Source organism: Wyeomyia smithii, chromosome 2, assembly GCF_029784165.1.
Source record: "Wyeomyia smithii strain HCP4-BCI-WySm-NY-G18 chromosome 2, ASM2978416v1, whole genome shotgun sequence".
Lineage (NCBI taxonomy): Eukaryota > Metazoa > Arthropoda > Insecta > Diptera > Culicidae > Wyeomyia > Wyeomyia smithii.
This window is the reverse complement of record NC_073695.1, coordinates 237590724-237598675: the sequence shown is the minus strand read 5'-3', so window position 1 is coordinate 237598675 and position 7952 is coordinate 237590724.

The window sequence follows — 7952 nt, the reverse complement described above, 5'->3', positions numbered from 1 at the left end:
AGTTGTCGTATGTTCGAGTCCTGGCTCAGGAGAGACTGTTAGTGTCAGTAGGATCGTAGCGCTAGCCCCGCAATTGTCCTGTACACTTAACAGTTGGCTGCGAAGTCTGTGTATAATAAACAGAAGGTCGAGTTCTGAATCGGAATGTAACACCATGGCTTTGCTTTTTTGCCAATTGAAGTAACTTTGTTAATCAGGCCATGTTTTTTTTTTAATATAGAGGGGGGGGGGAATGTTAGTAATGATTTATTTATGTACTAATATCTATTCAGAATTAATATTGTGTGTTCTGCCACAAATGGTGACATATCAACATTATTATATATATATTTGTACGCTTTTTATATTATTGAATGTTTTTAGCTTTCGCAGTTAAGTTAATGTAATTGTAGGAAAATTATGAAACCTACTTGTCAAGGAAAAAAAGGAATAAAACAAAATGTAAAATAAACTTAAAACTATCTTACTGACTATAAAGTGAGCTAATCGTTGCAATTGAGGATTGCAACGATTTTTGTCGGAATTTGTTGATAATTTGGCTTGAAACATTTTCTAATGTTTCTACATCAGTGAGCCTATGTAGCTCGTTCGTGCTAAACCAGGGAGGACGTTTTAAAATCATTTTCAAAAGTTTATTCTGAATCCTTTGAAGTGTCTTCTTCCTGGTTGCACAACAACTTGTCCAGATGGGAACTGCAAATAACATTGCAGGCCAAAAAATTTGTTTGTAAATTAACAGTTAATTTGACTGGATATTTTCAATGTGCTCCTTGAAAGTAAGATTGATCAGACCAATTTAAGACCACACCGTACATCTTAATAACGTGGTTATTGGTGGGTTTGAGAAATAAAACTCTTGGCTTATGAGGAAAAATGATTAATTGTGTTTTAGAAGCATTAGGGGAAATCTTCCATTTCTGCAAGAATGTTAGTTCAAATCAATTGTAGATGGATTCCTAATAGAAGAATAACATGTAGGACCATCTTTCTACTATATGAAAATGGAATTCCGTAACGCTTGATCTTATTGATATTATTCCCTCAGTCTCTGTGGTGTACAGTAATCATCATCATTGTGAATCGTTCTAAATCAAAAATAATAAGCGGTGACATGTAGGTTTTTTAACATGAAAATGTTCGCTGATGTTCAGGAAAGACATTAGTTATAAAAAAAAGTTATCTAATTACTAAAACTTGAGAAATTATTCACAAAACTACGTAAAACATGCAAAATTATGAATATCTGTGCTAAATTTGCCTCAAAATCAAAATTCAAAGCGATGACATATGATTCTTTTTTCACTAAAATGTTTGCTAATGTTCAGGAAAGACATTCGAGGAAAAATAATTAGTATCTGATTACTAAAACTTGAGATATTATTCACAAAACTACGTAAAACATGCAAAATTATGATTTTTTATATTTAATTCGTCTCCAAATCAAAATTCGAAGCGATGACATGTGATTCTTTTTTCATTAAAATGTTCGTTGATGTTTAAGAAAGATATTTGAAAAAAAAAAATAGGTATCTAATTACTAGAACTTGAGATATTATTCACGAAACTACGTAAAACGCGCAAAATTATGATTTTCTGTGCTAAATTTGCCTCTAAATCAAAATTCAAAGCGTTGGCATATGATTTTCTACTCTAAAATGTTTGTTAATATTCAGGGAAGACATTCGAGGAAAAATAATTAGTATCTGATAACTAAAACTTGAGATTTTATTCACAAAACTACGTAAAACAAGCAAAAATATGCTGAATTTGCCTCTAAATCAAAATTTCAAGCGATGACATGTGATTTTTTTTACATTAAAATGTTTGTAAACGTTTGTGAAAGACATTTGAAGGAAAGTAACGAGTATCTGTTTACTAAATCTTGAGATTTTATTCACAAAACTACGTAAAACTTGTAAAATTATGACATTTTATGCTGAATTTGCCTCTAAAACGAAATTTAAAGCCATGATATGTGATTCTTTTTTAATTAAAACGTTTGTTTATGTTCAGGAAAGACATTTGAGGAAAAATAAATAGTATATGATTACTAAAACTTGAGATATTATTCACAAAACTACGTGAAACATGCAACTTTATGACTTTGTATGCTGAATTTGCCTCTAATCAAAATTTAAAGCGATGACATGTGATTTTTTTACATTAAAATGTTTGTGAACGTTCAGGAAAGACATTTAAAAGAAAGTAACAAGTATCTGATTACTAAAACTTGAGATTTTATACACAAAATTACGTAAAACTTGCAAAATTATGACTTTTTATGCTGAATTTGCCTCTAAAACAAAATTTAGAGCCATGACACGTGATTCTTTTTTCATTAAAACGTTTGTCGTTTGTGATTGTGATTTTTTATGCATTAAAATGTTTGTTAACGTTCAGGAAAGACATTTGAAGAAAAGTAACAAGTATCTGTTTACTAAAACTTGAGATTTTATTCACAAAACTACGTAAAACAAGCAAAAGTATGACTTTTTATGCTGAATTCGCCTCTAAATCTAATTTCAAAGCGATAACATGTGATTCTTTTTTCATTAAATGTTTGTCAGCGTTCAGGAAAGATATGTGAGGAAAAATAATTAGTATCTGATTACTAAAACTTGAGTATTATTCGCGAAACTACCGAAAACACGCAAAATTATGGCTTTCTGTGCTAAATTTGCCTCTAAATCAAAATTCAAAGCGTTGACAAATGCTTTTTTTTCACTAAAATGTTTGTTAACGTTCAGGAAAGACATTTGAGGAAAAATAAAATGTATATGATTACTAAAACTTGAGATATTATTCACAAAACTGCGTGAAACATGCAAAATTATAACTTTTTATGCTGGATTTTTCTCTAGATCAAAATTTAAAGCGATGGCATGTGATTATTTTTTTATTAAAATGTTTGTTTATGTTAAAATATAAAATGTATGTTTGAAGATGATTTTCTGTATGCAGCACAACAATATTGCAACCTTCTAATAGCGCTCTCGATCAACCAGATCAGTTGAGAAAATTCGTTATCGATATTGTTTTAGCACATTTTGCATGTTGTAGGATAAGAACAACGATACACCGTGCCCCAGAGCTGAGTCGAGAAAAATTGCAGTTCGAAAAGATTCTCGACCTGATCGGGGATTGAACCCGATATCACAACCGTGTGGGAGCCAATCGACATCGCTAACCACAGAGCCACGAGGACCACATACAGCAATCAGAATACAGAAAATCACCGAAAAATATTTTATTTTAATTTATACGTTTTTATACGATTACATGCGAAACTTTGACTTTTTATGCGCAATTAGCTTCTGAATCAAAATTCAATGATTTGCTTTTTTTTTTGCAATAAAATGTTCGTTGTTCTTTCATCTACAATTTTTTTTGATGAATAATCCATGTCTCGAGCATGAACATTTTACATTTCTGATGTTTTCGTAGTTTTGTGAATAGTTACATTTTACGGCATTCGATTTACTTTTGTACTTTTGAATTTGAATTTGATTTTTATTAGAGAGCTTTTAACCAGAAGGTCATTCAGCTCTTAATCTTACTGTTTTACTTTTTTTGCGTTAATCCAAACTAGAACTCACATTTAGCTGCAGGAAAGGTTACGATTTATTTGTTTGAATATCGATTAAGAGGCAGCTTAAGCATTAAAAATCTTTTATTTTCTTATTTTCTACAAAGTTTTGTGGATTAAAAAATGGCGACCTCCGGTTTTAGGAAAATAACCTAAATTGATATATGGCCAACAATTTCAATACTTCCGAAAGTGGACCGCCATACGTCATTTTATAGCGATGACACAATTTTTTTTTTCATTAAAATGTTTGTTAACGTTCAGAAAAGACATTTGAAGAAAAATAACAAGTATCTGATTACTAAATTTGATATATTATTCACAAAACTACATGAAACATGCAAATTTATGACTTCTAAAGTGATATTTGGCCAACAATTTCAATACTTTCGAAAGTGGAACTCCATACGTCATTCTGAAATCCAAAATGGTGACTTCCAGTTTCTGTAAATCAGCCCAAAATCACAAAAAACAATCCAATATGGGTGTGTCCGTTCTGCGCGTTCTCAGAATATTAAAGTAGGGTATCGAACGTCTTCGTCAGTGGTTTTCTTTGGCAGTTTTGCTGGCGCAATCTTATGCAAAAAAGGTCCGAAGAAAACCACTGACGAAGACGTTTGACACCCTACTTAAAGTGATGATGGAAGTATAAGATGTAAATTATATTTTGAAGTGAGTTGAGCTAATGCAGCAATGAAATATAAAAAAAATCTATCTTTGAAACCTTTGATCCCGAGCATCGCCGGGAATGTTCAACTAGTTTGGAAATAAAACTGAATAAAATCCATCCGAGCAATCATTACACAATATTTTTCCATTGGAATTGCTTTGAGCATTATTCCAAGATCGATGTTTCGCATTAAAATCACCGATGATTAAAAATTTAGATTTATTTCTTGTGAGTTTTTGCAAATCTCCCTTGGAATAATTTTCGCTCACCAAAATTCAACTCTTTTTTTTTTTAAATTGAAATTTAATGTTTATTTTTAGTTTTTTTTTGGTCAAAAAAATTTTTTTTTGTACAGTGTATATTTTTTTTTATGGTGCATTTTTAATTCCCTACAACTGTGTGTGTCGTCGCATCAAAATGTTCAAATTAACTGGGTTTCTCTAATTTTGCTTCTAAATATTACGGACATCTTGTTCGATTTTCATGCTTTCATTTTATGATTCTCGTCGCGAATATTATATATGAAACTTTTTTGAACACTTCTGTAAATAAGTCCATGACGACTATATTCCAATTATAGTTAGGTAATTTGCTGGAATGTATTCTAACGGCTCCGTTGTTTGAGCATTAATGATACTTTCTTTGTACAAAGTTGTTCAGTTCAGTTGTGCTTTTTAAATAAGCTATCAGCTTGCGAAAAAATGATCACGAGTGATAATTTACACCCTTGGATCGCATCACCAAGCTCAGTGGATCAATACCCTCGCACTGACATTAACTCCTTTCTGTTATGCTTTCGGTCAATTAAATGTGCTATGCTATGCCAAACTACATTTCCTTGTGTGTCCTATGAATTGAATAATGGCAGAACTAATGCAAATACAGATAACAGTGACCCGATAAAATCGCTAGTAGGTAAAGCGAAACTTTTTCCTCAATGGAAAACATACTGTACGAAGTGTAACAACAACACCTCTGTCGATACAATCCGGTTGTGCTAACAAGAGGAAAACATCACCAGGACGACTGGAAGTGAGTTGTTGAAAGTTTGAAAATTTTCGCTCATCACTCTCCAGCAGACAAGTAGCATTGATTAATGGATTGGAACGAAGCACCGGTTTCATCAATGAATTACGTAACTGTCGTAAGACGTATAGATTCGATGAGTACTCGTGTGGAAAGGGTCCAGTTCACACGGCCCCGCAACAGCAGATTTCACAGGGGAGGCTGTAATTCGATTTGCCAATCACGCTCCGAGAGCCGGGCTTTTCGTGCTAATAGCTTTCTACGTCTTGGTCTGCAGAACTCCAATTCCATTAAATACGATATGAGTAATTTTGATTATGATTTTATTTTATTCAACAAGTCTAACAAAATGGTTTCCTACTCACAAAAATTGTACGCCCTCAGTCAGCCAGGTCGTTGTTTATGGATGCTCTCCGTGGCGCGTGACGCTTCCCGGCGTGTTCGATTGGTATATTCAGCGCCCAATTTGTCACACGGACGGGTACTGTGCAAAGCACAGTAAATTTGAAGTGATATCACATGCCTCTTACGAGCGTGGAGAATGCCAATGCCGAACAGGGTATACCAGAGTGACAGGTCTCACGAAATTTATGAACTTTTCTTTCAGGACGTTCAGCTGCAATCGAATTAGGTGCAAATTTGGGCGAGGAATTCAATTGCGAGAGTCCATTTGCGCGTGGGAGGGCGATTCGCATACAAAGTACCACCCGTTTACATCATCTAGAATATCGCATTAGATAAATCTATGAGTGTTACTGACTAACTTTTTTTGACCACAGTACAGGCAAAGTCATAAAAGTTGAAGAGAATTCAAATATTTTTATTGTGATAAAGAATTTTTTCTTTTTCCAACCGATTACGACCAAATCTGTAATAGTTTTCGTATCAAAATAGGAGACCAATAGATTCCCACATTGAACATATTATTACCTTATATTCAAAAGAGAATTTAAAAATTGTATCACTAGAATTGATGGTGTAGATTAAAAGATATTAACATATCTTCATACTCCACGAATTTCTGTAACCTTTTCCAATTAATTTTGTTTGGTCCTCTAACATTGGCAGGACGGCTGCAGAATACTAGCGGGTTGTCCCCGTGTACAAGGATATGTTTTACTGCATTTCACCGTGCCGATTTCAAGGTTGTTCTATAGACTAGGCCCAAAATACCAGCACAAATTACCTTAGGTTTACAATTTATCAAATTTAATAACGAATAACCAATAAAAGTTAATTGATTCCTCCGTTGAAACAATCTATCACGAGGCTTCAGAACCATACTTAATGACTGCGAGTTCGCGTAGTCCAACTAGCAGGGAAGCAGACTTCTACCGCCGACAACACGTGAATGATGTTGTCAATTCTTATCACGCTACCGCGTTTTGCTTGTAAAACACCAGTAATGATAAATATTCAAATTCGGCTAATGAACTTTCCTCGTCATGCGGGCGCGCGAGGTTTGCAGCTGGAGCGGTGGTATGGTAGGTATTGTGGGGATTCTAGTGCAGCGATAAAGGACGCTAAACAATAGAACAATCAACACGCAGCTATTGAAGCGTGCTGTTTTTCCCTCTCTGTCACTCTATCTCTCTGACCACCTTTTCGTGCGAGTTCTGTCTGCAAGTGATACGCGTTTGAAAGTGCGGCGTGGCATAAACCTAGCTTTAAAATTTCAATCAACAGCCTGGGTTGTGGGTTGTGGGGATTCACGGAATCTGAACAGCTCCCCTTCGTGCTGCGCCGATTATCATCTAATCGCGTATACACGGATCACAATCCAAGGCGTAGTGTGACAAAGCTATGCTTTTAGCAAGAAAAATCAACCGCACCCAGCCCAGTACAAAGTATAAAGCTGTAAGCAGAAGCAGAACACCGTGAGTTGAGAATTCTCTCTTTTCCAACTGATCCAAAAAACCCGACTCGGATCGAATTGTGGATGGTGGAGACAAGATGAGCTTCAAAATTTGCATCCATAAAAATGCTACTAGCGTTTAAAATGATACAACCGAAGCACACTACGATGCTGCGATGATGACAACGCGATAGCGATCAATGGTGAGAGCGGCACTTTATTTGCGACAGTGTGCGTGCATCCAAACCGAACGAAGCAGAACCGTCGTGGCATCCGCAAAGCAGAGCAGACAGTGCGAATAGTTTACGAACTATCCGCCATGTTTTTCGCTGCTCTCTGTTTGAGTTGAACTCTGCAAGCAATATTCTTGCCTCGGCGGCTCGCTATTTCGCACCCCGCCATGGTGATGAGTAGAGAAAACGACCGACGTTTTGTCGAATATGCAAAGCGCAAAGCTTGCTCCAGGTCCATCGCATGAAAAACGAACGGGAGACTGAGCAAACCGGGTTTTGTGTGCATTGCGACATTTCTGCGCAGTAATAGCGGCACGCACCAAAAAAACCACACACACACATCAGCGCCGGTGCGCTTCGCCAAAGCTGGACTGCGAGCGAAAGCTTCCGGATTGGGTGTAAAAATGTGGGAGTGCACAGCGAGCTGCAGGTTTATTTTTAATAAATCGGGAATATTTTAATTGCTCTATATCGGGTGATATCAAGTTATTATTAGGTAAACGGGTTTGTGATGGGAATATAGTATACAGTACATGCACCTGTCATGCTTCCGTTATTTATGATGTTTCAAATTTCGGTACC